The following is a 26582-nucleotide window of genomic DNA, read 5'->3' on the forward strand; positions in this document are numbered from 1 at the left end:
TTTACATATTTGTATATTTTAAGCCTACACTGGTCACGGAGTCTGACCAGCAAGTAGCGAAGGTTTGTCAAGGAAAAATGTCAGAGATTTTAGGTCCTGTAAGTCACAGATGCAATGTGTCCCAGGAGGGACCTGGCAGTGGCACTTCCTCTAACAATGACAATTCAGTGTCCTGCCTCTAAAGGGCTTTGAAGAAAGAGGAACCCATGAATCAAGAATAAGATAAGGCTGTTTGATTTGTTTCATCATGCCTTGAGAATGAAATCACTTTCTATCACCCGGCCTTTCAGAGCATCAAACACAAACACTCACTGTCTGCTCCTTTATTTCCTCTGCATCTGTGGACTTGCTGGAATTTCTGTGAGCATCTGGGAATTACAGATGAAGCAAAACCCCTTCTGCAGGGGATTAGGTCTGAGGAAGGTGGGCCTGTTGCTTGCTTGCACAGACTAACACTGAACCTTTGGGGGCTACTTTGACCTTCTTTCTCTGCCTTCCTCCCAGCCCTGACCTAAGACCAAAGGCAGCGCTGGGCCAAGGTGCACACTCTTAAAGTCGACGGCCTGGCCTTCTTCTCCCCCACACTCACCCTAATTCTACCTACCCTGCCTGTGACACCAAGATAGAATGGAAGCAACCTTCTGCAATCTCCCAGGGCCCCCATCCACTGTTATGGGCTGAGTTGTGTCTCCTACTCCCAACCCCAAATTCATATGTTGAAGTCCTGACTCTTGGTACATTAGAACGAGTGTATTTTGGAGACAGGGTCTCTCAAGAGGTGATTGAATGAAAATGAGGTCATTAGGGTTGGCCCAAGTCCAATAAGACTGGTGTCCTTATAAGAAGGGAGAGAGGCACCTGGGGCACATGTTCACAGAGGAAGGACCACGTGTGGACGGACACAGGGCGAATGTGGCCATCTGCAAGCCAAAGCGAGAAACCTCCGAAGAAACAACCTGCCCACACATTGACCTTGGACTTCCAGCCTCCAGAACTGTAAGAAAATACATTTCTATTGTTTGAGCCACACCATCTGTGGTACTTTGTTATGGCAGCTTCAGCAAATTAATACACCCACCAACAGAAGTTTCGCAGCCTTGAGGTTGGGACCTCAGCCCAGAAATTCTGAAGGTAATAATCAACAACTCAAAAGGCAAGAAAGCCTTATAATTCAGTTCCTCTTTCTGCATCTTTCACAAGCAGTCTGCTGGCAGGTTTGGAAGGTGGCGCTGGAGACAGCCTGGAATGAGCAAGCCCAGTGGGGTTGGAGGCTCCTGGCTCAGAAGAGGAGGGACTGAGATTCAGAAGGTCTGGCAAGTATGGGGAGACTTCGCAGGCGTGTTTGGCACATGGTCTCAGAGGCTCATCTTGATGGACAATTCACTAACTCCTTCCCTCTCCTCCCTTATTATCAGCAAAGTGAGAAGGATTGCATCATGCAAATCCTGATACTGTTTTGGTTTTTCTTTTGTGGAAAGGGTGATACAGGATAGGAGGGACACCTGCTGTTCAAACAGGTGGAGGGGAGGGTGGGGCAGGAGACGGGATAATGGTTTCTAAATTCTGAATCTCTGAGATCTGTGACTATGCTACCTTACACAGCAGTGGGGACTTTGCAGATGTGATTACATTAAGGATCTTGAAATGGCAAGATTATCCTGGATTATCTAGGTGGCCCCAATGTAATCACAAGGGCCCTTATAAGAGGGAGGCAGAAAGATCAGAGCCAGAGAAGGAGATGGTGGTGGAAGCAGAGGGCAGGGGGAGAGGGGAAGGGGAGGTGAAGGGAGAGAGAGGGGTGGGCTGGGGGTGAAGGTTTCAAGATGCTATATCCCGCTGATTTTGAAAATGCTGCGGCCACAAGGCCAGGAATAAAAGCAGCCAAGCAGCCTGGAGAAGGCAAGGGAGTGGATTCTCCCCTAGACCCTCCATAATGGAGTGCAGCCCTGTTCATCTATTAAAAATTTTTTTTCTTTAAAAAAAATTTTTTTTTTAATGTTTATGTATTTTTGAGACAGAGAGAGACAGAGCATGAATGGGAGAGGGTCACAGAGAGGGAGACACAGAATCAGAAGCAGGCTCCAGGCTCCAAGCTGTCAGCACAGAGCCCGACGTGGGGCTTGAACTCACGGACCATGAGATCATGACCTGAGCCGAAGTCAGATGCCCAACCGACTGAGCCACCCAGGCGCCCCCAAATTTTTTTTCTTAATGTTTATTTTTGAGAGAGAGAGAAGCAGAGTGTGGGTGGGGGAGGGGGAGAGATCGAGGGAGACAAAGGATCTGAATTGGACTCCAGGCTCTCAGCACAGAGCCCTATGTGGGGCTCGAACTCATGAACCTTGAGATCATGATCTGAGTTGACGTTGGACGCCTAACCAACTGGGCCACCCAGGCACCCCCTGCCTGCCCGTTTCAGACTTCTGACCTCAAAGCTATCAGATGAGTGGTGTTGTTTTAAGCCACGAGGTTTGTGGTAACCTGTTACAGCAGCAACAGGAAACCAGTACGGGTGTTATGGATGAAAGTCCTGGAGAACAGCTGCTGTCATATTTAAATAGGCAGCGGTAAGTGCCCAGAAGTGAAATGACAGACAAAGGTAAAGCCTGCATCCCCTAAACAGTGGTTCTCAAAGGTTGGTCTCCCAACCCACAGCGTCAGTGGCACCCAGAATTGTGGGTCAAACTCTCTGGCCACAGCCCAGACCTACTGATGGACAAACTCCCTGGGGGTGGGCCCTACAAGCAGTGGTTACACAGAAGCTTCAGGTGACTCCAATGCCTGCCAAGGTTCACCTTAAAAATAAGTGACCTGGGCTGGTTGTTCATGAGTGAAGAGTACCTGGGGACCTTGACGGTGGGTGTGTTCCTATTGAATCTACACTTACCCTAGTTATTTCATGATTTATGCTTGGCTTGGGATCTAGGAATGATTGGTAAACATTCCCCCCGGCAAGATGGGTTCTGCAGCCTGAACGCAGGAGGAGGGGGGAGCCCAGAGTTCAGTCTCCGTGTCCCTACAAGTCCCCACCCCCTTCACACAGCCCTGTGCCTGTGGGAAAGACCGAGAGTAAGGCTAGATCCTGATGACAAAGCCATGAACTGCCACATACACTTGTCCCAGCCTGGAGCAGTGGAAGGGGTGGTTAGGTTAGTTCCTATCAACTCCTCACTGAGGCAATCCTAAACTGGCTAATTGGAAAAGTACTCGATTCTGAAAGCCTGAGTGAGGTCATCCCTTCCAGCCACAGCGTAAAGTTTTGGAATCACACACGAGCTGGGGGATCTTGGGTGCTTAATCTCTCTGAGTCTTAGTCTTGCTTATTGTAAAAGTACTTCTCCTTCGAGCTGTTGAGAAGTTTAGTGAAATGATGTATGCAAAAGTCCTAGGGCAGGGCTTAGAACAAAGTAAATGCTCAGTACTACTGTTACTTATTGTCAATCATTGTAGTTAATGGTGTTAATTGCAAGAAGAGGTGTTATTTACACCAGTCCTGATTTTAATCTTCTATTTCCAGGCTTCACCCGGATAAGGGATCCAGCTCACAAGTTCATCCTTACAAGGATTTTCAGTTCTGCTAACAGCACCTCTCTCTGTGGTTCTTGAAGGCTCTGGTGTAGGAAGAGGCACCAAAAACAAGCGGACGTTTCTCAGCGCTTCTCAGCTGATGGAACTGTTCCCAGCAGCCTGGTGCTCAGCCCGAGGAGGTGGCCGGCCCTCAGCTGGGTGATTCCATTCCCCAGTCACTGCTTGGTCCAGGCGGCTCTGGCATCTTTCCTCCCTTCTCCCGGGGCGGCTCCCGGGGCGGCCTCCAGAGCACCCAGACAGCCGCCGCCACATCCCGCTGCTTCAGAAGCGGAAGTAAGGCGCATTTAGGACCTTTCTGGGTGAGTGACAGCATTTGAGATGAGATTAACAAAATGCCAGCGCTTCGGGGAAACCAGACTTTCCCTGTCACCTCTTCTCCACCTTTCCCACGACCCAGAAGATGGGCCAGGCTGATGTCGGTCTGTGCATTCGGGTCGTGTCAGCCTCGAATGGGAGACAGTGGGCGCTGGTGAGCTGGGTGTGAAAGGGCCCTTTGTGAGTGGGGGTCTCAGAGTGCTGGCACGGGGTGAACCTGTATGCGACTGGCCACTCTGTGCTTGACTGTGCCACCGGGCGTGTGTGCGTGGCTCTGAATGCATCGCCCTGGGTGTGGGTCCCCTGATGGCAGATGCTCAGGGAGCCTCTGGAATCTCAGAGGAAACAGTCTGGCGGGGCTGCTGGCTCGTCTTCTCTCAGCCAGTCAGCGCTTGGAGCGTGATCACTTACCACCTGAATCCCGTCAAGTTTAAGGTTTACCTTTCTTAGAAGGGAAACGCCTGTTTATTTTACCTCCACAGAAACAGTTTCATTTTTAAAGATTCAAGATGTCCCCAAATGTCATGATCAAGGCTAATTTTACAAGAACAGGGGAAACTAACGGAGGAAGAATATCCTGTTGCTTTTTAACCCAAGGGAGGGATTGGTATAATATTACACCTGATTTAGGCCATGTGCACCTGAGGGCGTCTGTTATGGGCTGAATATTGGTGTCCTCCCTAAGTTGGTATGTTGAAACTCTAAGCCCCTAAAATGATGGTGTTTAGAGGTGGGGCCTTTGGGAGGTGACTGGGTTTTCGTGAGGTCATGGTAGGGGTCCTCATAATGGAATTAGTGCCCTTATAAGACGAGATGCCAGTATCTCTTTCTTTCTGTCTTACCACATATAATGATCATGTGAGGACACAGCCAGAAGGCCACTATCTGCCACCCATGAAGTGAGCCCTCACTAGACACTGACCCTTCTGGCACTTTGATCTCAGACTTCCCAGACTCCAGAACTGTGAGAAACAAATGTCTGTTGTAAGCCACCCAGACTATGGTATTTGTTACAGCAGCCCCCAGAGACGAAGACAGAAGCTCAGGAACAAAATAATCTCCGGGCACCTAGGTGGCTCAGGTGCTTAAGCATCCGACTCTGGCTCCAGTCATGATCTCACGGTTTGTGAGTTTGAGCCCCATGTTGGGCTCTCTGCTGTCAGCACAGAGCCTTCTTCAGATCCTCTGTCCCCTTCTCTCTCTGCCCCTCCCCCGCTCATGTTTCCTTTCTGTCTCTCAAAAAAAAAAAAAAGGCAAAATAATCAAAACTCCAAGAAATAGACCGCAAGGACCCAGGCAGCTTTCACTGAATGCTCCTCCCCATTCCAAAAGGCAAAATAATCGTCTTTCACAGATGCTCACAGAAGCAAAGTCTAGCCATCACACGCACAGAATGTACAAAAGGGAACAACCAAAGGAAGGTGCCCTTGAATCTGCCCGGTGCCCACCTCACAGAACCTTTCCCTCCACCCAGCTGGGGTTCTTGGTAGTGCTTATTACTGACCTGCTTCCCGAAGGAGATGGTTCTTCGTTCATCTCTCCCAAGCAGGCTTCACTTCCGCCTTCATGGAAATCTAGCTCTCACCATTATATGCCTGATTGTATGCCTTCCAAATTCTACAACTATTCAGGAGTTATCTAGGCATGCACGTATTCCACCTATTAGCTTTGGTGGCCAAGACCTATAAGCTGTTGTGTTGGCATTTTCTGCCATCACACCCTGTTAGAGGCCGCGTGTGTGTTTGGGCCTGAGGGGGTGGTGGGGAGAGACCACCCCCAGGTCAAACATTTGCCATGGAGCTGCTGGGCACGTGTAATGTTTCTCAAGGTGAGCCACACAAATGCCCCAAACAAAACAATCGGAGGCGGACTTAGCAATTATTTTCAGGAGATTAGATTTGGAGCAGCTTCAAGGATTCCTAATACAAAATAGTGTGCTTTAAGGCAGTCAAACCAAAAGCATAAATTTTCATTCTGAGGGACAGAAAATAGATTCATAGTTGCCTAGGTTTGGGGTAGGGGTGGAGACTAATTGGGGTGTTAAAAATGTTCCAAAGTTAAATTGTGGGTGATGGTTGCACAACTCTGTGAATGTACTAAAAAAAACAAAACATCTAATTACATACTTTAAATGGGTGAATTTTATGGTATGAGTTCTATCTCAAGCTGTTAAACATTTAATTCTGAGAGAATTACATGGTCTATAAAAATAGCCCTAATATTTTATTAGCATTAGTAACTTTTTTTTTTTTTTTTTTTTACCAATTATTTCTGGTGTGTGTGATGACTAATACTTTAGGTTATATATGCTTTTGGGAAGGGCAGACTGGAGAAGGTAATCTGGCTTCGGACAAGGACCAGGTCCCAGGTATAAAAATGCAGGGAGTAGATTTGCTCAGTGGGAATGTTCTTCAGTCTTCCACTGTGTTTCCCCTGCCCCTTACAGACCCGTGGGGTAGAAGGGGCTGTTTGAGCATGTGTGGTTCCTCCTACCCTATCTCTAGAGTCACTCCTCTGTGCTCTGGAGCCTTAAAGACCATCCAGCTGATTCTGCAGCAGGAGGGCATAACAGAATCTTCAGGAGGAAAAAGGAGACAGGAGATAGTTTTTGTAATTTGAAAAAGCACAGTTTACCTTGTAATGTATTTATTTCATTATGATTTTATTGAGGAGCTCCCTTCTCTCTGTGTAATATTCTTAAAGAATATCCAGGGGTACCTGGATGGCTCAGTCGGTTGAGCGTACTACTTTTGATTTTGGCTTGGGTCACGATCTCATGGGATCGAACCCTGCGTTGGGCTCCGCGCTGAGAATGGAGCCTGCTTAAGGTTCTCTCTCCCAGGGTGCTTGGGTGGCTCAGTTGGTCAAGTGTCTGAGTCTTGATTTCAGCTCAGGTCATGATCTCACAGTTTGTGAGATCAAGCCCCCCATTGGGCTCTGCGCTGACAGCACAGAGCCTGCTTGGGATTCTCTCTCTCCATACCTCTCTGTCCCTCCCCCACATGTGTTCTTTCTCTCTCTCTCTCTCTTCCTCTCAAAATAAATAAAAAATTTTTAAAAAGATTCTCTCTCTTTCTCCCTCTGCCTCTCTCTCCTGCTCATGCATGCCCTCTCTAAAGAAAATACATATATATACAAAAAAGAATAATTACAAACCACGATCTAGGTTCATGATATGGAATGCTATCAGCACCCTAAAAGTGCCCAACTCACAGCCCCCTCTACATCTTTTCCCCACTATAAACCTCTCCTTTCCCCAGAAGTAACTACTTTTTCAAATCTCCTAATCATTTTTAGTTTCTTGTTCCCTGTAGATCTTCAAAAGCTCATCTTTTATTTATTTCTACATAGCCTGCATATGTATAATTATATTTATATGATAACACCCGAATCCCACAAACTTTAAGATTGACCTCTCTTAGAAAGGAAAAGCCTATTTATTTTAATTCTAATAATTTAACATCTTCATTTTTGGTGTGACTGTTCTCTTCTCCCTGATGGTGCCTTGCTTCCTTGTGTGCTTAGTTATTTTTGATAGTGGGGAGATCACTTTCTTTGGAAAATTATTTTGTAAAGTTATTTGTGGCCTAGAAAAGTATTGCTTTTCTGTAAAGGGTTATCACTGAAATATTCAGAGCTTGAGGTCCTTTGAACCAATCACTCAGTTGATGCAACTTTGAGCCTGGATGTGAAAGAAGTCCATGTATGGTTACAAATTCTCATGAATGGCTAACCTTCCTCTACTTTAGTACTGAAACAGGAGGTTTTTTGGGTGTATATATGTTTTGTTTTGTTTAGAGTGGGGGGATGGGACGTGGATCATGGGGATAGACTTACCTTCTGGTTCATGCTTACCTATAGAGTGTAAATTTTTGGGATGCCAGTTTTACGGGATAGTTTTCTTACTAGATCTCTCTAGATCTTACTAGATCTTCCCAGTCTGAGAAGACTGGGGCTTTAATATCTGACTATTTGTTCCTACTCTAGGATATTATCAAAATCTAAACTTGTAGGGCACCTGAGCGCTTGCGTGGCTCAGTTGGTTTTAAGCACCTGACTTCGGCTCAGGTCACAATCTCACGGTTCATGAGTTCGAGCCCCGCGTCAGGCTCTGTGCTGACAGTTTAGAGCCTGGAGCCTGCTTCACATTCTGTGTCTCCCTCTCTCTGCCCCTCCTCCTCTCTCTCTCTCAAAAATAAGTAAACATTAAAAAAAAAATCTTAAGAAAAAAAAGAAAACCTCTAACTTCCTGCTTTCTAGTAACTCCTTATTAACTCATTAGATCTTTGATGTTTTGAAGGATATATATGTATACTTATATATGTATGTATCCTGCCATATTAGAGGATGTGAAGCCCTACAAGAATGCAATTTTAAATTTGTAAAATGAAATCTCTATTGGTTTTTATATTACAGTGATTGAAAGTAAAGCCTGACCAAATCTTTTTAGCTGGAAATGCTATATGAATGACTCTTCCTATGACTGGGGGTGGGAGAGAGAGGGGAGTGGGAAAGGGGGATGTTTTGCATATGTCCCTTAGAGGAGTATATCAGAATTTCTGAATGGAAGGAGGTGATTTATGCCAAGGGTGATTAGGTATATGTATGTATGTAAAGTATATCAAAAGATGGTTTGGATTTTTAAAAAGTTTAGAAACCTGATTCTATAACTTTATTTAGTCCTGTTTTCTGAAACTTCATTGAAGTTGCAATTCTACAAATTCTACAATGGAAAGGCTCTTTTACATTTTGGGTCTTTGACTTTTTAGATAATCTGTTGAAAGCTATAGATGCTTTTCTCCGGAAATAATTCACACATGTACACATATACAAATATTGATTATAATTTCAGAGGGTCAAAGGGACCCTCTAAAGAACTTCAGCTCTAAAATTACTAAATACTACTTGACTTTACATAATGGGATACGTTAAGTAACTTCTGGCCATCCATAAAAGTAGAATCTTATGCAGACATTAAAAAGAAAATAACTTGGGGCACCTGGCTGGTGATGCTTGAGCTCAGGATTGTGAGTTGAAGCCCCAGGTTGAGGGTAGAACTTACTTTAAAAAAAGAAAAAAAAAAAAAAAGGAAGTAACTCTCTATCTATACTAATGTAGACAGATACTAAAGATACAATGTCAAGTGAAAAAATAAGTTGTAGAACAGATTAGAATGATTTTGTTTGTGTATATATTATGTAATTATGATTCCATTGGTGGACACACATGGAAAAAATCTGCAGGGATACACAAACACTTGGATATTATAACTGGATGAGTATTGTGGAGACTTTTTTCCTTAAACTAAGTAATATTTGGAACTTCTTTCTACCATAAACTTGTATTTCTTGTATACATTAAGAAGAAAATTTAAGTTAAAAAAAATGAATCATTCTTCTAAAATATAATGTTTTGGGGCACCTGGGTGGCTCAGCTGGTTGAATGTCTGACTCTTCATTTTGTCTCCGGTCATGATCCCAGGGTTGTGGGATCGAGCCCCTCCTTGGGTTCTGCACTGAGCATTGAGCTTGCTTGAAATTCTCTCTCTCTGCCCTTCTCCCCCGCTCTCTCTCTTCCTTGCTCTCTCCCATAAAAAAAAAAATTAAATAAAAAATGCAATATAATGTTTTATAGTCTTTATAATCTTCTCTACAGAAAAAAACAGATATTATGTATCTATTGCTATCCAGATGAGATCCTTTCCTCTAATTTAAAACTTTGATCTCCTTTTCAACTTTGTTTTCCAAAAGGTTAAAAGACATTTTAACTTCTTAACTTGACTCATCATTGTCCAGTGCCCTTGGGTTTGCTTCTCTTCACATTTTCAATTTCTTGTTTATGTGTAATGCCCTAGCATTATGTGAATAAAATTCAGACATACGGAAATTATATTGAGAATATTGCTTGTATTTCTATATGAATTCTCTTATTTCATGACCTACTAAGTCATACATAATGGTTTTTATGCAAAATGTTTCATGGATTGTTAACTCAAATTATGCTGTTAGAGCCAACTACATGAAATGAGGTAATTAGAAAGCTACTGTGTTCTTACATAATGATCTTTGTCTCAAAGAACTAAGGGACTCTATCTGTCCTATATTTGCACAGATGGATTTTATCAGCGGTGAATAAAATAATTCTAATATTTACCAGATATTTAATTTCTCACCTGCTATTTCAGCTTAATTATATCCTTTTTTTTTTTTTTTTTTTTTTTAAGCAGAGCAGATTTTCTAATTTTATTTCTGATATGAGACATTCTGGGTAACATTAGAAAAGAGACCTTTTCCTAGCTTCTGTTAGAGTGGGGTTTGGAATGAGGCAGAGAAATGGGTATAATAATCATAGAAATGACTATAATAGGAAGCCAACCATTCTAGCCTGTTGATTAGAGAAAGTTTCATATACAAACTAGTCAAGAGTCCGGTTACCTATCCCGTTTTTTTGTAATTAAAAAAAATTTTTTATTAAGTGATCTGTATGCCCAGTGTAGGGCTTGAACTCATGAGCCTGAGATTAAAAGTTGTATACTTTACTGACTGAATCAGCCAGGCACCCCGTTGTCTCACTTTTGTCAATGAAAGGGACTCCACTTTCTTGGAAGTTTTCAGACTTCTATCACTGATGCAGCCAATTCATCCGTTCACACAGGAGCAGCGAGTGTGGCCTCTCCTGTGCAGAGGGTAGATGATTGGCCGAGGATAACCTCCTGGGGATGCCAGAACCTTCCTGGGATGTACCTTAATGGGGATTCCCTCCAACAGGCCACCATCTCCATTTTGCAATTGGTTATTTGCTGACAACTTTCTTATGTTCAACTTAACTCTTGTTGAATCAAACCACCTTACATTTAGTTCTAACCTTCAAAAATAAAGAAATTGGTAATATCCAATTTGTAACCCCACATCCCCCTCCCTCATATCTATGTTTAAACCGTTGTCAGTTTCATGAATCCACTCTCCTTCATGGAACAGATTGCCTTGGTCTTGACAGGGTCTTCCATAATAATCACGGGATTCTCTGCTTCTGTCTTTTGAATTATCCCTTTCTTTGTTTAATGTTTTATTTATTAGTTGAGGGAGAGATGGAGACAGCACGAGAGGGGGAGGGGCGGAGAGCAAGAGGGGGACAGAGAATCCAAAGCGGGTTTTGCGGGTTTTGCGCTGACTGCAGCGAGCCCGATGCGGGGTTGAAGTTGGTCACTCAATCAACTGAGCCACCCAGGTGCCCCTGATTTATTATTTATTTATTAAAAAATTTTTTTTCAATGTTTATTTATTTCTGAGAGAGATACAGGGAGACAGAGGATCCAAAGCAGGCTCCACGCTGTCAGCACAAAGCTTGACTTAGGGCTAGAACTCATGAACCGTGAACACAGAGCCTGACATGGGGCTTGAACTCATGAACCATGAGATCAAGACCTGAGCTGAAGCTGACTGAACCGTCCACGTGCCAGCCTGATGTTGTCTTTTAAATTTTTTTTTTCTTTTTTTTTTTCTTCAATGTTTTTTTTTTTTTATTTATTTTGGGGACAGAGAGAGACAGAGCATGAACGGGGGAGGGGCAGAGAGAGAGGGAGACACAGAATCGGAAACAGGCTCCAGGCTCCGAGCCATCAGCCCAGAGCCTGACGCGGGGCTCGAACTCACGGACCGCAAGATCGTGACCCGGCTGAAGTCGGACGCTTAACCGACTGCGCCACCCAGGCGCCCCTGATGTTGTCTTTTAAAGAGACAAACTTGATCATTGGGTTCACTAGCTTAAAGATCTTTAATGGCTCCTCACTTCCTAAGGATGACGTCCAGACTCTGTGTTGGGATTTTTATAACTTAATCCATTCTCTTTTGCTTCTTCCTGTTCTCTCCCTTTACAACTTTTGCTCCTTTCTCTTATTTATTTTCCTGCTTGCAGCTTGACACATACTGTTCCCTGTGCCTGTAAGTTTTGCCCTTTCTTTATCTGGCAAACTCATACTCATCTTTTAAATTTCATATCTGTTATCATCCCTCCTATAAAGCCTTCCTGAATCAATCTACTCTGTCCCTGTCCTCTCTTAACCTTTAGAAGGTGCTTCTCATATCTTTCATCACTACACTGTAATTATAGATTCCTGTCTCCCCAGGAGCACAGACTTCATATCTTGACCATCTCTGAATCTTGAACCTCCATAGTGCCTGGCTCAATACAGTTTTTTTTTTCACTTATATGTTGCATATCCGAATCCAGTTCATATGTCTTTCTGAAAATTTTTTTTAATGTTTATTCATTTTTCAGAGAAAGAGAGAGAGAGACATGGAGTGTAAGTGGGGTAGGGGCAGAGAGAGAGAGGGAGACACAGAATCTGAAGCAGACTCCAGGCTCTGAGCTGTCAGCACAGAGCCTGACACAGGGCTCAAACCCATGAACGATGAGATCATGACCTGAGTTGAAGTTGGATGCTTATCCTACTGAGCTACCCAGGCACCCCAAGTTCATACGTCTTTCTAAAGTGGCTAATCTTCCCCTAAGAACAAAACTGGACTGCCACAAAATGGACCCCAGATGAGCCTGATTACCTAATGGGCAACTGGGATACCCTGTCTTTATTATTATTGTTTTATAATTTTGTATGTGTATGTTTATGGATATTTATAGGGGTAGTCATAAAGCAAGAAAGAGGCAAAGACTAATTAAGGAATTTTACTTCTTCCTAATTCTAAGCCCCCTACTCCAGTAATAGAAAATAGACAAGCTGCAGATTCTAGACAATTCTCCATCCAGAGTTTTTCTTCTTGTCTGCCTTATAGAAGGCAGTGTGTTGGGTCGTTTACTTGGGTAGAGGTAGCCACACTTCTTCTGGAACCACTTTCTCATATCCATGATTTTGATTACTCTTTTAAAAATGTTTTTCTAGGGGCGCCTGGGTGGCGCAGTCGGTTAAGCGTCCGACTTCAGCCAGGTCACGATCTCGCGGTCCGTGAGTTCGAGCCCCGCGTCGGGCTCTGGGCTGATGGCTCGGAGCCTGGAGCCTGTTTCCGATTCTGTGTCTCCCTCTCTCTCTGCCCCTACCCCGTTCATGCTCTGTCTCTCTCTGTCCCAAAAAAAATAAATAAACGTTGAAAAAAAAAATTTAAAAAAAAAATAAAAATGTTTTTCTAGTACTTTAAAAAATATATTAATATAGGAGAATTGTGGTAAAGATCAACTGCGATTGTTAAAAAGACGGACCCACGCGACCCTTCTGTTGTGCTGGTGCTTGAGATATTTTCAATTCACAAACCGACTGGTGTCTCACTATCCATTTTGTTTGTTTTTCTGCTAGACTGCTTTTGTTTTTTTCTTTCGTCTCGTGATCTGATGCTTCCGCTTTCTTCTCTCAGTCACGTTGATGTGCATTTCACTGCTCTGAATATCATCTTGCTAATGAACTAATTTTGTACTTTATAAAGATCATAGTGGCTCTTCTATTAATGTTACATGGTTAGGAGTGGGAGAACTGAAAGAATAATATCCAGCCCTTCAGGCATTGTGTATTTGCTGTTTTTAACATCAGGAAGACATTCTATTCCATCAGTGCTTGCTTCTGTCATTGTTTGATTCCTGTATGATCAAGAGAACAGCTCTAAATGAGTCTCCTTGGAGCATAAAGTTTGCCAAGATGCTGAAATTGCCACATCAGCGTAGGGTATCAAAGTGGTTATTAGCTAGGCAGCAGTGGTTGTATAATGTGTCATTCATTTGATCTATTTTATCTCCAGATTCAGTAATAACCCCACAAGAACTTAAACACTGATGCTGCACTGAATTTTGGTTCCCTAGTATAGCTTTCTACTGCCATTGGTTTCAAATAGAGAAGTTTCCAAAGCTGTGGCCCATGGCCTGGGTGTTCTGTGTGCAGAGGGGCCCATACAAAAAGCACGAATGTGCTTGAATGTGCTTGACGAATGTGATGATGAAGCATCGGTTTGATGAAGATAAGAAATATATCGTTTGACATAATTGCACTGGCACTATACATAGAATTGCCTTTTATTTTATGTATTTTATTTTTTACATAGGCTTCCTACTCAGTGTGGAGCCTAATGCGAGGCTTGAGCACCCGACCCTGAGATCAAGACCTGAGCTGAGATCAAGAGCTAGATGCTTAACTGACTGAGCCACCCAGGCACCCTAAGAGTTGCCTTTTATTTTATTATTTTTAAAGTTTATTTATTCACTTCGAGGAAGAGAGAGAGCATAAGAAGGGGAGGGACAGAGAGAGAGGGAGAGAGAGAATCGCAAGCAAGTTCCACACTGTCAGCATAGAGACTTACACGGGGCTCAACCCCATGAACTGTGAGATCATGATCTGAGCTGAAACAAGAATTAGATGTTTAACCAACTGAACCACCCAGGTGCCCCAAGAGTTGCCTTTTAAATGCATTAGGCTAATGAGATAGAATATATGATGGTTCTTCTTTTTTGTATCCCTTATAGCTCTTAGGATACTAGTGTCGTGTGTATAATAGATGCTTAATAAATATTTGTTGACAAAAATAGGCACAGAGAAAGAAATGGACTAACTTGTCATAAAAGTCCTGTGTAAGGCCTGCTCTGGGCTGAGAGCCATGCTGCCCTGTTCTTAAAGCCAAGGGGTTCTTCCTCCAAGCCTCCCGCCCAAATCCTTGATTTCTGGGCCAACCAGTGCAAAATGGCCCACTCCCGTGATCAAAACCAGATTTCTTTCTAATGTGCAATCCTGGGATACGATCTTCAAAAGCCCTCCAAAGTAACCAGAAAAGTTAGAACCTGCCATGGCAAGAAACGGCAGCGCCCCTTAACTGGGGTCTGAAATGAATCCTTGGCTGAACAAGTAGTGGAAATTGACAAAGCTCCCAAACTGAGGAGAACCTAGCACATGGGGAGGCTGGGTAGTCAGATCCAGTCATGTTCCCCACCCGACGTTCTCCACTGAGGACACACCGGTGAGGGACGCTGAGCGGCGCCCATGCCTGCGTCCTTCCAACACTGATGTGCACATAAAAAGACCTTCCCCAGCTGAGAGCCAAGTCATGACCACCCCTGGAAGCGGAACACCCTCACAGCTTCCTTTGCTTTGCAGTAAACCCTTGTGTCCGGAATCACCCTCAGCCTCCTTTTTCCTAGTAGGTCTACTGTTACTGTTACTAGTATGATCATCATTTATTGAGTGCATGCAACGTGCCATACATTAACTATTGTCATTTCAACTGTGAGGAAAGAGAAGCCCAGAGAAGTTAGTTAACTTGCCCACAGTCACACAGCTAGTAAATAGGAGAGCCAGAGTCGAAACCCCGGCAGTCAGACTCCAGAACTGAACTCTCAACAACTACCCTACACTGAAAGCATACCCTTCATGAAGCACAGCCAACACAATTACACAGGTGTTCTATAAAAGTAAGACAACGCATTTCTATATAATACTACCCCATGCAGGGGCGCCTGGGTGGCTCAATCGGTTAAGCGTCCAGCTCAGGTCATGATCTCATGATTCGTGGGTTCCAACTCTGCACCTGGCTCTGCACTGATGGTGCAGAAACTGCTTGAGATTCTCTCTCTCTGCCCCTCCCCAACCTGCATGAGCTCTTTCTCTCTCTCGCTCTCAAATAAAATACTACTCTGTGCACACAGATATATATAGATATTATTATACATAGATAATAATTATAAATGAGATATTATATATCACATATTAGTAAATAGTTATTAATGCATATTACTAAAGATTCTAAGGGCAGTTGTTTTACAAAAATAAGATAATGTACAGTATATATATATATATATATGAGATATATATATCATATATATGATATATGATATATATGATATATATATATCATATATATACACACATGTACATACACACACCAGTATATTGTGTGTGTATATACACACATATATACATACACACACACCAGTATACTCTCTCTCTCTCTCTCTCTATATATATATATGTATATGTATGTGTGTGTGTGTGTGTGTGTGTGTGTATATACACACACACACATGTACATGTACACACACACACACACACACCGGTATATTATATACAGGTGACCCTTGAACGACAAGGGCCTGTGTGCAGGCCCACATACATGTGGATTTATTTTGGATAAATACAGTGCAGTACTGGAAATGTATTTTCTCCATGATTTTTTAAATAACATTTTCTTTTCTCTCACTTACTTTATTGTAAGAATATAGTATATAATATATATAACATACAAAATTTGTGTTAATTATCTGCTTATGTTATTGGTAACACTTCCAGGCAAGAGTAGCTATGAGTAGTTAAGTTTGGCGGGAGTCAAAAGTTATATGCAGCTTTTTGACTATGTGGGAGGTTGGTGCCCCCAAACCCCACATTGTTCAACGGTATACTTTATATACTGGTCCTCTACAATATCAATAGTAAGTTGGTTTTTCTACACATAGCAACAAGTTCATGATAGCAAATATTTACACTTCACTCTAGAGATGAGAAGTGCTTTCAGCCCCTTATAGCACTTAACCCCATAGCAATCCCATAAGGACATAGAATAGGTATTATTATTGTGTGCTGTGCACCACGGGTGCCAGGCCTTGGTTTACGAGACTTTCATCAAGAGGATAGAAAATATTTGAGTCTTGGAAAAAGACTTACTGGCACTAAACCATGAATAAAAACTGCAAAATCAAAATTAACAAAAAATTAATGAAACGCCATTCTAAACTACCATTATGTTAACATCACTAATTGTTCAACATACTGTTAACAAAATTCCATTACATTTGAAAACACTTTGTAGATTGGGTATTTTTCATTTTGTGAAGAATTCTGAAGTATGTATGATTACCAAGGAATGATAGCTAATCATAAATGAAATGAGTTTTACATATGTAATTTTATTTTATTTTATTTATCTAAAAAATTTCTTTCATGTTTATTTTTGAGAGAGAGAGCACGAGAAGGTGAGTGGCAGAGAGAGAGGGAGACAGAAGCCAAAGCAGGCTCCATGCTGTCGACGTAGAGCCCGACATGGGGCTCGATCTCATGAACCGTGAGATCATGACCTGAAATCAAGAGTCCGATGCTTAACCAACTGAGCCACTCAGGGGCCCTGTAATTTTAATTACAGATAAAAATTCTTTCAAAATGTTTACAGCAAACTCATTAATGGGAAGGAGGATCATTGTAAAATGTTTGAAATATACAAGGTGGCTGAACCCTGGGTCTGTGAAATTTCTAAATTGCCTGATTATGGGTGCAGGATGAGGACACCTGAGCACAAAGGAAGTGATTTGCCTCCTAAGGCAAGAGGGTAAGTACTGAGATGAAACTCAAAACCTCGCCTTCAGGGCATGGTGCTCCTTCTGTTCAGTGTCTTCAGGGGACAGTCTCCATGAACATCTAGATCCCCTTCTTAAACAGGACCAGCCAAACCAGTGCCTGTCACTGGTAGACACACACTCCGGGTTATGTTCACTTATTTGTGCTCCACTGTAATTCTTTACAAAAAGTCACCGGCTGCTCCCTCATTGAATCTGGTGAGATTGTGCCTGGAAGCAGGAGATTTCACTGTGTGCCATATCCCTTGCACAGTTTATAACAAACTGAAATAAAACCACTGTTAGCCTATCTGGAGATGCAGACATACAGAAAAGGAGGGTGATGTGGCAGACGACTTCAAGGGTTCGATTATTTCTCAGTCCTGGGTTTGAAGTTCTATGACTCTGAGTTAGTAATTTCTCCATGCCTTGGTTTCTTCCTTTATAAAACCAGACGAGAGGTGCCTGGGCGGCTCAGTTGGTTAAGCGTCCGATTTCATTCAGGTCATGATCTCGCTGTTCATGAGTTCAAGCCTGGCACTGGGTTCTGTGCTGACAGCTCAGAGCCTGGAGTCTGCTCCTGATTCTGGGTCTCCCTTTCTTTCCGCCCCTCCCCTGCTTGCACTCTGTCTCTCTCTCTCTCTCTCTCAAAAATAAAAAAACATTAAAAATTTTTTTTGGAAAAAAAAAAAAACCCAGATGATCATAAAAGGAACTACTGAGTTACTGTGAAGTTTTAATGAGGTCATGTATGTGTTCTCTTTGCTTGCTAGGATTATGAACAGATTATAAAGTGCTCAACAAATGTTAGCTCTTTGTATTATGACTTGCCTTCCTGTCTTATCAATAGTCAAGTTATTTGTCCAGGATGTAAAAAGCACACCCAGGAGACAGGCATTTTATATATTTTTATATATTGCTGGTCAAGTGGAGAAGGCACTGTCCCCGTGGAGGGGCCTATGGCAATATCTAGCACAAATACATATGCATTTTGCTCTTTGACCTGGCAATTCAGCTTCTAGAAGTCAGTTTATTTTCTTAATTTTAAAGATTTTTTTCCTTTTCTTTTGTAAGTTTATTTAGACAGAGTGAGAGTGTGAGCGGGGGAGGGGCAGAGAGAGAGAGAGGGAGAGAGGGGGAGGGAGAGAACCCCAAGCAGGCTCTGTGTGGTCAGTGCAGAGCCTGACGTGGGGCTCAGTCCCACGAACCACAAGATCACGACCTGAGCTGAAGTCAAGAGACCGATGCCTGATGGATTGAGCCACTTAGGCGCCCTGAAAGATTTTTTTATTTTCAAGTTATCTTTATACCCAACTCACAGCCCGGAGATGGAGACTTGCATGGTGCTCCACGGACGCACCCAGCCAGGGGCCCCTCAGCTTCTAGGAGCTTTGAGCCAATGTAATAAAAGTAAGAACAACAAAACATCATAAATAAACACCTAAAATATATTGAGTGCCTATAGGCCAAACACTCACCATTATTTCATTTTATTTAAGCCTCTAATCATCTGGAGCACCAAGTAGCTTTCACCCCATTTTACAGATGAGGCCAAGTGTGGTTCAGAGACAGTGACCTGCTTCTGATTACAACACAGCCAACAAGTCACGGCTGCCGAGTTTGCAACTAGGAATGTCTTTGTTACTATTCTGTACTTTCTTCCAACAGAGCATGTTCCAAACTCATTGTTAGGAGTTTATATTTGAGGAGGCGATCTATAAAATCAACAACGGGATACAGAGGCTTGAAAGGAAATTAAAACTATTTCCTGACAGGCATATATTCATCAAACACTATGCTCCACCGAGCTGTATCCAGTAGCTTTCTGTTTTCATCTATGCATAAATGTTCCTTAAAACTAGGAAATACCTGGGGTGCCTGGGCGGCTCAGGCAGTTAAGCATCTGACTCTGGATTTCGGCTCAGGTCATGATCTCATGGTTCCTGAGATCAAGCCCTGAGTCAAGCCCTGCATCACGCCCCACGTCCGGCTCTGTGCTGACAGCATGGAGACTGCTTGGCTCTCTCTCTCCCTCCCTCCCTACCTCTGCCTCTCTCTCTTCTCTCTCTACCCCTTCCCTGATCATGCCTTCTATCTCTCTCAAAATTAATAAATAAACTCGAAAAGAATTTGAATCTTTTTTTTTAATGTTTATTTTTGAGAGAGAGAGAGAGAGAGAGAGACAGAACACAAGTGAGGGAGGGACAGAGAGAGAGGGAGACACAGAATCCGAAGCAGGCTCTGGGCTCTGAGATGCCAGCACAGAGCCCAGGGCAGGGCTCAAACTCATGAACTGTGAGATCATGACCTGAGCGGAAGGCAGAAGCTTAACCAACTGAGCCACTCATGTGCCCCAAGAATTTGAATTTCTAAGAACAAAACAAAACTGGGAAATACCTGAATATCCGTACATCTCTCCAGAACATTTCAGATCCCTAAAGTGTTGGGACTGGCACTTGCTTTTGCATTTCATTGACATATTATTGTAAAAAGGCTTTGGCTTTTTTTTGTCAGTGAAACCAAACAAAAGTCATATGTATGTTCTTTCAACTTAAAGCCTTTGTGACTTCAACGGAACTATTGTATATGCAGCTGTGGCTGCGTTTAAGATATGTAAACATCTTAGATAAATACCAAATGTACATGGGATCAACGTCAAGTTGAGTTTACAGTTAATTTTAATGGGTGTGGTGGATAAATCAAGAGGGTGTGATTTCTGAGGTCAAGCTCTAATCCAAAGCATCAACTGATTTTAGCAGTTGTCTAAATTATGGTATGTTCCCAAATTAACAGTAAGTTCATACTGCAATTTCAGGTTTCAAATGTAAAAGCTGTTTTCTAAATTTGGGATTGAACTAGTAGACTTGGCTCTGAGGTCACTACTGAATTGGCTTTAAAGACTGCTAATTAGACCACCATCCCGAAAAGCTGCCTTCTTACAAAGCTTAATAGGGTTAGTTATTCTTTTAAAGGAGACGCTTTGTTTACACTGAAAACTTTCAGTAGATTGCTAAAAAGAATAAAAACAAACACATAGACCTTGAAGCTTACACTCTTCAAAAACAAAAGAGAAAGAGAGGAAATCGGTGTCTAAAATCGGTAGATTTTCCTTTACAGCTTGTCTTTGATTGGATAAATTTCTGTTTCCTACCCTGGGGAGAGTGGTGAAGGGTAGGGCATGGTGCTTTGGATACAAGCCGTCTTCTGGGTGATGTTAATTTGTTGTAGGTTTTCAAGGCTGCTTGTTCAGCAGAGACTTTATTAGTTTTTGGCTACAGAAAGTCAAAGATTTATAGAAGGTTGTTCTCTGGATAGCTGTGGCTGTAATCCCTTTAGGTCTCCTTATTTGAAAACTATGTTCTTGATCAGTGTTGACGAACAGCACACTCGGGAACACTGTGAATTTATAAACTACTTCGTAAGAAAATATTATTAATATTGACGAACTCAGTCTTTAACACTTTGTCGAACCAGCCTGAAAACCTTCCCTGTCTTCCCAGCCCCCAAGACTAGAAGAACTGGTAAGGGGATAGTTCCATCTGAACAGACATCCCCAATTGGGATTGGCTCCTGGCACTGTTCACTCAGGCATCTGCTCCCGCCTCCACAGAGATGTCACAGCTGCTGGTGAGGTCATCCGGGAACCCTATTCCTATGTGAGGAGCTTCTCTCTGAGTCCTCTCAGGGAAAGCAAGGGTTTATGCTGATTGTCTGTCTATGGCTTTGCCCCAAATCAAACTTTCAACAGCGTGTTACAGTATAATCCTAGTGGAAGTAATTACTTGTTTGCTAGCGACACTGGGAAGAAGGGGAGGGGCGGGGGGACGGGCACTTCAGGAAGCCTGAGGAAGGCTGTAGAGAAAGAAGAAGAGTAAGGAAGAGAACAAAAGCTTATTGAGTACCTACTGTATTCCATACGTGGTGTTAAGTCCTTTACATATATCATATTGTTTAGTCTTTATCCTTGCCCTGAGAAATAGAGATCTCCATTTTATGGGGCAACAAGGCAAACCCGTCCAGTGAGTGGTTAGCTTTCTATTGCCTGAAGGCTCTCCTGTCCCCCATTCACTTGCTATTACAGAGCAGAAATAGAAATGCAGCTGGAGTAGAGGAGGAAGGAGGGGGAAGGGAAGAAGAGGAAAAAGAAACACTTAAAAAAAAAAAAAGATAAATGTGAGAGAGCTCTGAAACTCTGCCAGTGGTTATTCGACGTTAACTCTACCTGAAGTAAGGGTAACTCCGAGGAGGACTGGAAATTAGGCACACCTTGACTCATCTTCCGGTTTCTGGGTCACACTGGGTCAGCTCTGCCATTTCAGGAGGAGCCTAGTTTTTGGAGGCTATTTGGTAAATTCTCAACTTAATGCTCATCCCGCCCGGAGACATTGCTACGGAATAGTAAAAATTTGCCCAAAGTTTGGTAAGTCTCTGCACAATACATTTGAGAAGAGAACATTTATTTGCTCAGTAGGGTGATCCAGTTTCCAGGTTATCCTTGTAAGAGGGAGGACTGGGTTTCTTTGCAGAAATAACTCTCTCTCTTTTTTTCTTTAATTTTTAAAAAATTTACTTTGAGAGGGAGGTGAAGAGAGAGAGGGGGAGAGAGGATGCTGGGCTCCGACTCATGAAGAACTGTAAGATCATGACCTGAGCTGAAGTCAGACACTTAACCAACTGAGTCACTGCAATATTTAAGTGTTAAATTCACTTGGGGTTGCTATGGAGTGAATATTTGTGTCTCCCCCTACCCCCATTCACATGCTGAAATCTTAACCCCCAAGGTAATGGTATTAGGAGTTGGGGCTTTTGGGGGGCACCTGGGTGGCTCAGGTCGGTTAAGTGTTCGACTTCGGCTCAGGTCATGATCTCGCCCTCTGTGGGTTCGGGCCTGGCGTTGGGCTCTGTGCTGGCAGCTTGGAGCCTGTTTCGATTTTCTGTGTCTCCCCTCTCTCTGTCCACCCCCACCCCCGGCCCCGCTCATGCACTGGCTTGCTCTCTCTCGCAAAACATTAAAAAAATTTTTTTTAAAGGAAAAAAAAAAGGAGGTGGGGCTTTGGGGAAGTGAATGAGACATGAAGGCAGAAGCTTCATGAGTGGGGGAGAGCTCCCTTGCACCCTCTACCTTGTGAGGACACAGTGAGAAGCCAGCAGTCCGCAATCCAGAAGAGGGGCTGCACCCCACACTGAAACTGCCGGTGACTTGATCTTGGACTTGCAGCCTCCTCGATGGTGAGGAACAGATCTCTGTTGTGTAAGCCGCCCAATCTACCATAATTGGTTGCAGCAGCCCAACAGACTACGACAGACACAGTGCATGTCATATTATGCAAAATAGTCTTTCTTAAGCACAGTAATCGAGTATTTCAGGACTTTATGTAAGTAAAGTCGGATCATAGCTTCGTATCAGAAGAACAACTCTTGTTTTTATAGATTTATGATATAGACATTAAGCTGCGGGTACTATGAATGTGAAAACTGGGAACAAAGATTGAATAAAGCTTTTGCTTATTTTTTCCCTATGCCTGAGGAGTCATACCATTTTCTGGGTCAGGGGCTACGAGGCCGTCGAGAGCACCACCTTGAACATGACAAAAGTCCTAAGCCCCTGCTCTGAAGGGGATTGTGGCTCATGGGCCATTACCATGGAGAAGTAAGATCCTTAAAACATATCTAAATAAAATGAAGTGACAAGAGGAAAAAAGGAAAACAAAATCTCTGCATGCCCAGGGGGACTTTTGTTTATGAAATGGAAGCTGTTCATGGAGACTGTGAGGTTTTACAGTGAACACAAGTTTCACCTCTAAAGCTAACTGAGGCCCCAGAGCATGCCCACACAGGACGCGACTGCGGGCGAGGGCCTCGATAATCATCTCGTCTGGTAGATTTTTGCACAGGGGCTCATCTGGTCCCATTTTTAAAGACATGGGAATTTTCCAAAAAAGCCAAACTTCATTCCCTCGTATGAGCTTTCAAAAGCAGTTGGTGGCGTTTTGGTATTTTGGATTCTCACCTACCTATATGGTATAAACAAATCGCTTTTGAGGCAAGTTCTCATCATGCAACACAGCCTGGTTATCAGTCACAAAGGCCTGTCATCAGCCTCTGCAGTCTCATCCAGTCCCTCCAGGCTGGATGCCTCCCGCCTGAATGCTCCCCGCGTGTCTGAACACACCACCCCTGTTGGACGAGGAGCTTCAGGCTGGGGCTGGACCCCTCCTCCCTGCAAGAAATTGCTGCTTGTAGAAGTCAGGGCAGGTCTAACTCAGGCATGACTCAGCTCTTTGTGACCCGCGTTCTCCTTTCTCCTTGATGAGACTGGTGTGCTGGCCCCACTTATGGAAACATGTGCCCTGCTCCCTCCCTTCGCCCTGCCTCAATTTGCAGAGAGAGCATCCCTTTTAAGAGGAATATTTAGGAGATTCTATCATGGAATTCTTGGTAAGAACGGTTTTGCTCCCATGGGACAAAAGAGTTTTTCCCCCTTTACCAGGCACCCAACCACCGCCCATCTCCCCTTTCTCCCACTTTGCTTCTGGATGTTTCTCTCTTACCCGCATTTTCTCCCAGTTTGGGATTATCAGTCTAAAATGAGAGTCTGGAGTTCATCAGTGTTATCGATAAAACTTTGCAACTATTTCAAAGTTTTTTCCTGTTCAAATAGGTGAGGCTGCAAAATGCTGAAGGGGGCACCTCTGTTCCAGAGAAAGGAAAGAAGAAAACTGCGTGACAAAAATATGTGGTGGGAAGTAGCACGGGGAATCTTTGTCGATTTCCTCTGACCACTTTGAGAATTGTTTTTCCTTGAAAAGAAGAGAAAAGAAAAGACAACCTACCTAAAATATTAATGCTATTGTTAGAGTTCTACGATAATCTAAAACAGAGTCATTTTGAAAGAAAAGGTAGGTTTCATTTCTGGCAGCGGATCCCCTCCGCTGATTTACATATTCCTTGACATGATTCACTATATGAAGCGACCTTGAGTTCATACCACAGATGGAAAAGAGCGAGTACGGTAATCAGCTAAGCATTCGTAAGGACTACCATCTGAGGTTTGATTTCGAATCCGGAGAGAGTGTTTCACACACATTCCACTGAGCATGCTGGTCAAAAATCTCACATTCCAGATGCAGCAAGAATGCATGCATTGAGCGCGCGCACGCGCACACACGCGCGCACTCACACACACACACACACACACACACACACACACACACTGGCCTCCAGACAGCCCCCTGTGCACACATGTTCTAACACGGTTACAACAGAGCATGCTCCCAAGCCTTCAAGCTTCCACAGCCCTCAGCCAAGAAGCTGCCCCAGAGATAGTTGCTCAAGCAGCGGGTCACGGTGGGCTTGACCTCTGATACCCACAGCTGCCCCAGCGGACTTCCCGGGAGCCCCAGGGGCTCAGAGGAGGCTGAGTGGTAAGGATGCCGAAAAAGTCCCAAGCAGTCATGCTGCTTCTCGCCCTTAGTTTTCCTCTCTCTCGTCATGCCCTGGAGACCGTGAACCTGTTTGGGGCATTCAGAGAGGCCATGCTACCCAGTAGTGACAATAGTTACTAACAAAATGATGAACACAACAACAGTTCCGGCAGAACAAGAGGTTTTAAGTTATCTCACGTTCTTGTCATTTCCTCGCTTCTTAAAGCATTTATTTTGTTTTTCCATCCTTTTGTTGCAGGTGGCCCACTGTGCTGAAGTCAAGCAGGCCACGCAAAGCTCTGACTTCAAAGCCATTCCTTGATAAAACATCAAAACGGCCCAGGGTGGGCTAGCTGTTATCTGGAATTCTACAGATAATTCACTGAAACTCGGTGCTCACTAGCCGCAGAGAGTTTCCGCAGCAAGGCCGTTCCCAGGGTCCTGCTTGATTTTGTTGCCGTGTCTCCTGTGTTTTGTTAGGCAGGGAGAGGGTTGGACCGTCTCTCAATAAAACTCTGTGTTAGCGCACCGGAGAAACTTGACTCCTGCTTGGCCTCGTAGAGGCCGGAAATGTGAACTGTGCCCTCCCTGGCCCTGAAGGTGACATCGTCTTGCTCCTCCTTCTCCACCTGGAAGCACCAGTGACTGCTTTCCCCTGGGCCTTGGTTCGCTTTGGAAGAGCGGTGGCCTGCTTTCCACCATGAATATCAGAAATATTGCCTTTTCAACTCTGTGCTGTAAAATGTGATGGTACTGCATCTTCATGAGGCACAGAGTTCCCCACTTTGGGTTTGCCAGTCCTGTGGGTTCATTCTGGAGCCCCTCCCTCATCTCCCAGTCTTCAAACGCCAGCCCATCTAATCCCTTTGCTGGAATCACGCCGATGGTCTCACCGATCCTTCCCCCTTGCATTCTTCCACTTCCCACCTCCATGCATTGCCCGATCAGCAAGCCACATTTCCCTTTAAATGTGAAGACTCACCTGAAAGCCCACCACCTCTTCCGAGAAGCCTCCCCTGATTAAGTGGGGATGAAGGAGCTTTCGAAGCATGGCTGACAGACTCCCGATAAATGAGAACACACACACACACACACACACACACCCAAAACAAACACAGAAACTCACAAGAAGAGCAAATTACACATTCGCCACTTTCGGACAGCACGCTTCTTTGAGGGTAAGGAGATCAATTTTATAGAAATAACTAATCATTTCAGCAGATGGGGTATTTTTAGCATTCTTGGAGGTTAGCAAAACACTGCTGTCCTCTCCCACACCAATCCGTGTCTTTCCTCAAATCCCTTCTCCTTTTCTTCTTAGCTTCCTAGATGCACGTGTGAAGGGGACTGCCACTCGCCGGATACGGATGGCACGAATGACACCGAAGGAAGTGTGTCCTGGCAGTGCTTCCGGGCTGGTGGATCACACTGCCCAGGAGGACCCTGCATCTGAGACCAGTAAATGCCTTAACCACATAGTGTTCTCGTCAGGGAGCTTTAACGACTCCATGCCCCCATCCTTCTTGGGCAAACATGCTGGGACCATGGTAAACGTGGATAAAGGAGCAAAACACTCTAGAGAAGGCCCTGCGGAGAGAACGGAGGGCAAGCTTCCTGGCAAGTCTCCACGTTCAGCCTCAACTAAGGCTGCTGGAGGGCAAGGGGATCTGTAGGGAGCCCTGGATCGGAGGCAATCACATCAGAAGTAGAAGCAGACATGTTCGATCTCCAGAAGACCGCCCTCCGGGGCCAGAGTTAATGCCCCCTGTGGAGGCCTGGGAGACTCATGGCATCAAATGACCAGAACGAGGAGAACACAGACGGAATGGTGATAGCTGGCAATTAGAACATGGCACCAAACACCACTGCCACAGACGCTTTCTAGCTACAAAGCCACGCTAGGCAACCTTGAAGCAAAACAGTATCGATTTTGTGGTTGTAAAAACG

At 43.9% G+C, this 26582-nt stretch overlaps 1 protein-coding gene and 1 long non-coding RNA gene across 8 annotated transcripts in view; one reads left to right on the forward strand and one right to left on the reverse strand.

The window, feature by feature from the left end:
- On the forward strand, positions 1–26537 carry LOC115528424. The gene is made up of 5 exons (XR_003973258.1): positions 1–1308; positions 3518–3887; positions 23873–24110; positions 24895–25813; positions 25957–26537. It is a non-coding gene; the product is annotated as an uncharacterized LOC115528424 (long non-coding RNA).
- DLGAP1 (DLG associated protein 1) overlaps positions 1–26582 on the reverse strand; it is a 328162-nt gene that overhangs the window by 90393 nt on the left and 211187 nt on the right. The gene's annotated exons all lie outside the window — the stretch shown is intronic.

Source organism: Lynx canadensis, chromosome D3 (genome assembly GCF_007474595.2).
Source record: "Lynx canadensis isolate LIC74 chromosome D3, mLynCan4.pri.v2, whole genome shotgun sequence".
Classification (NCBI taxonomy): Eukaryota; Metazoa; Chordata; class Mammalia; order Carnivora; family Felidae; genus Lynx; species Lynx canadensis.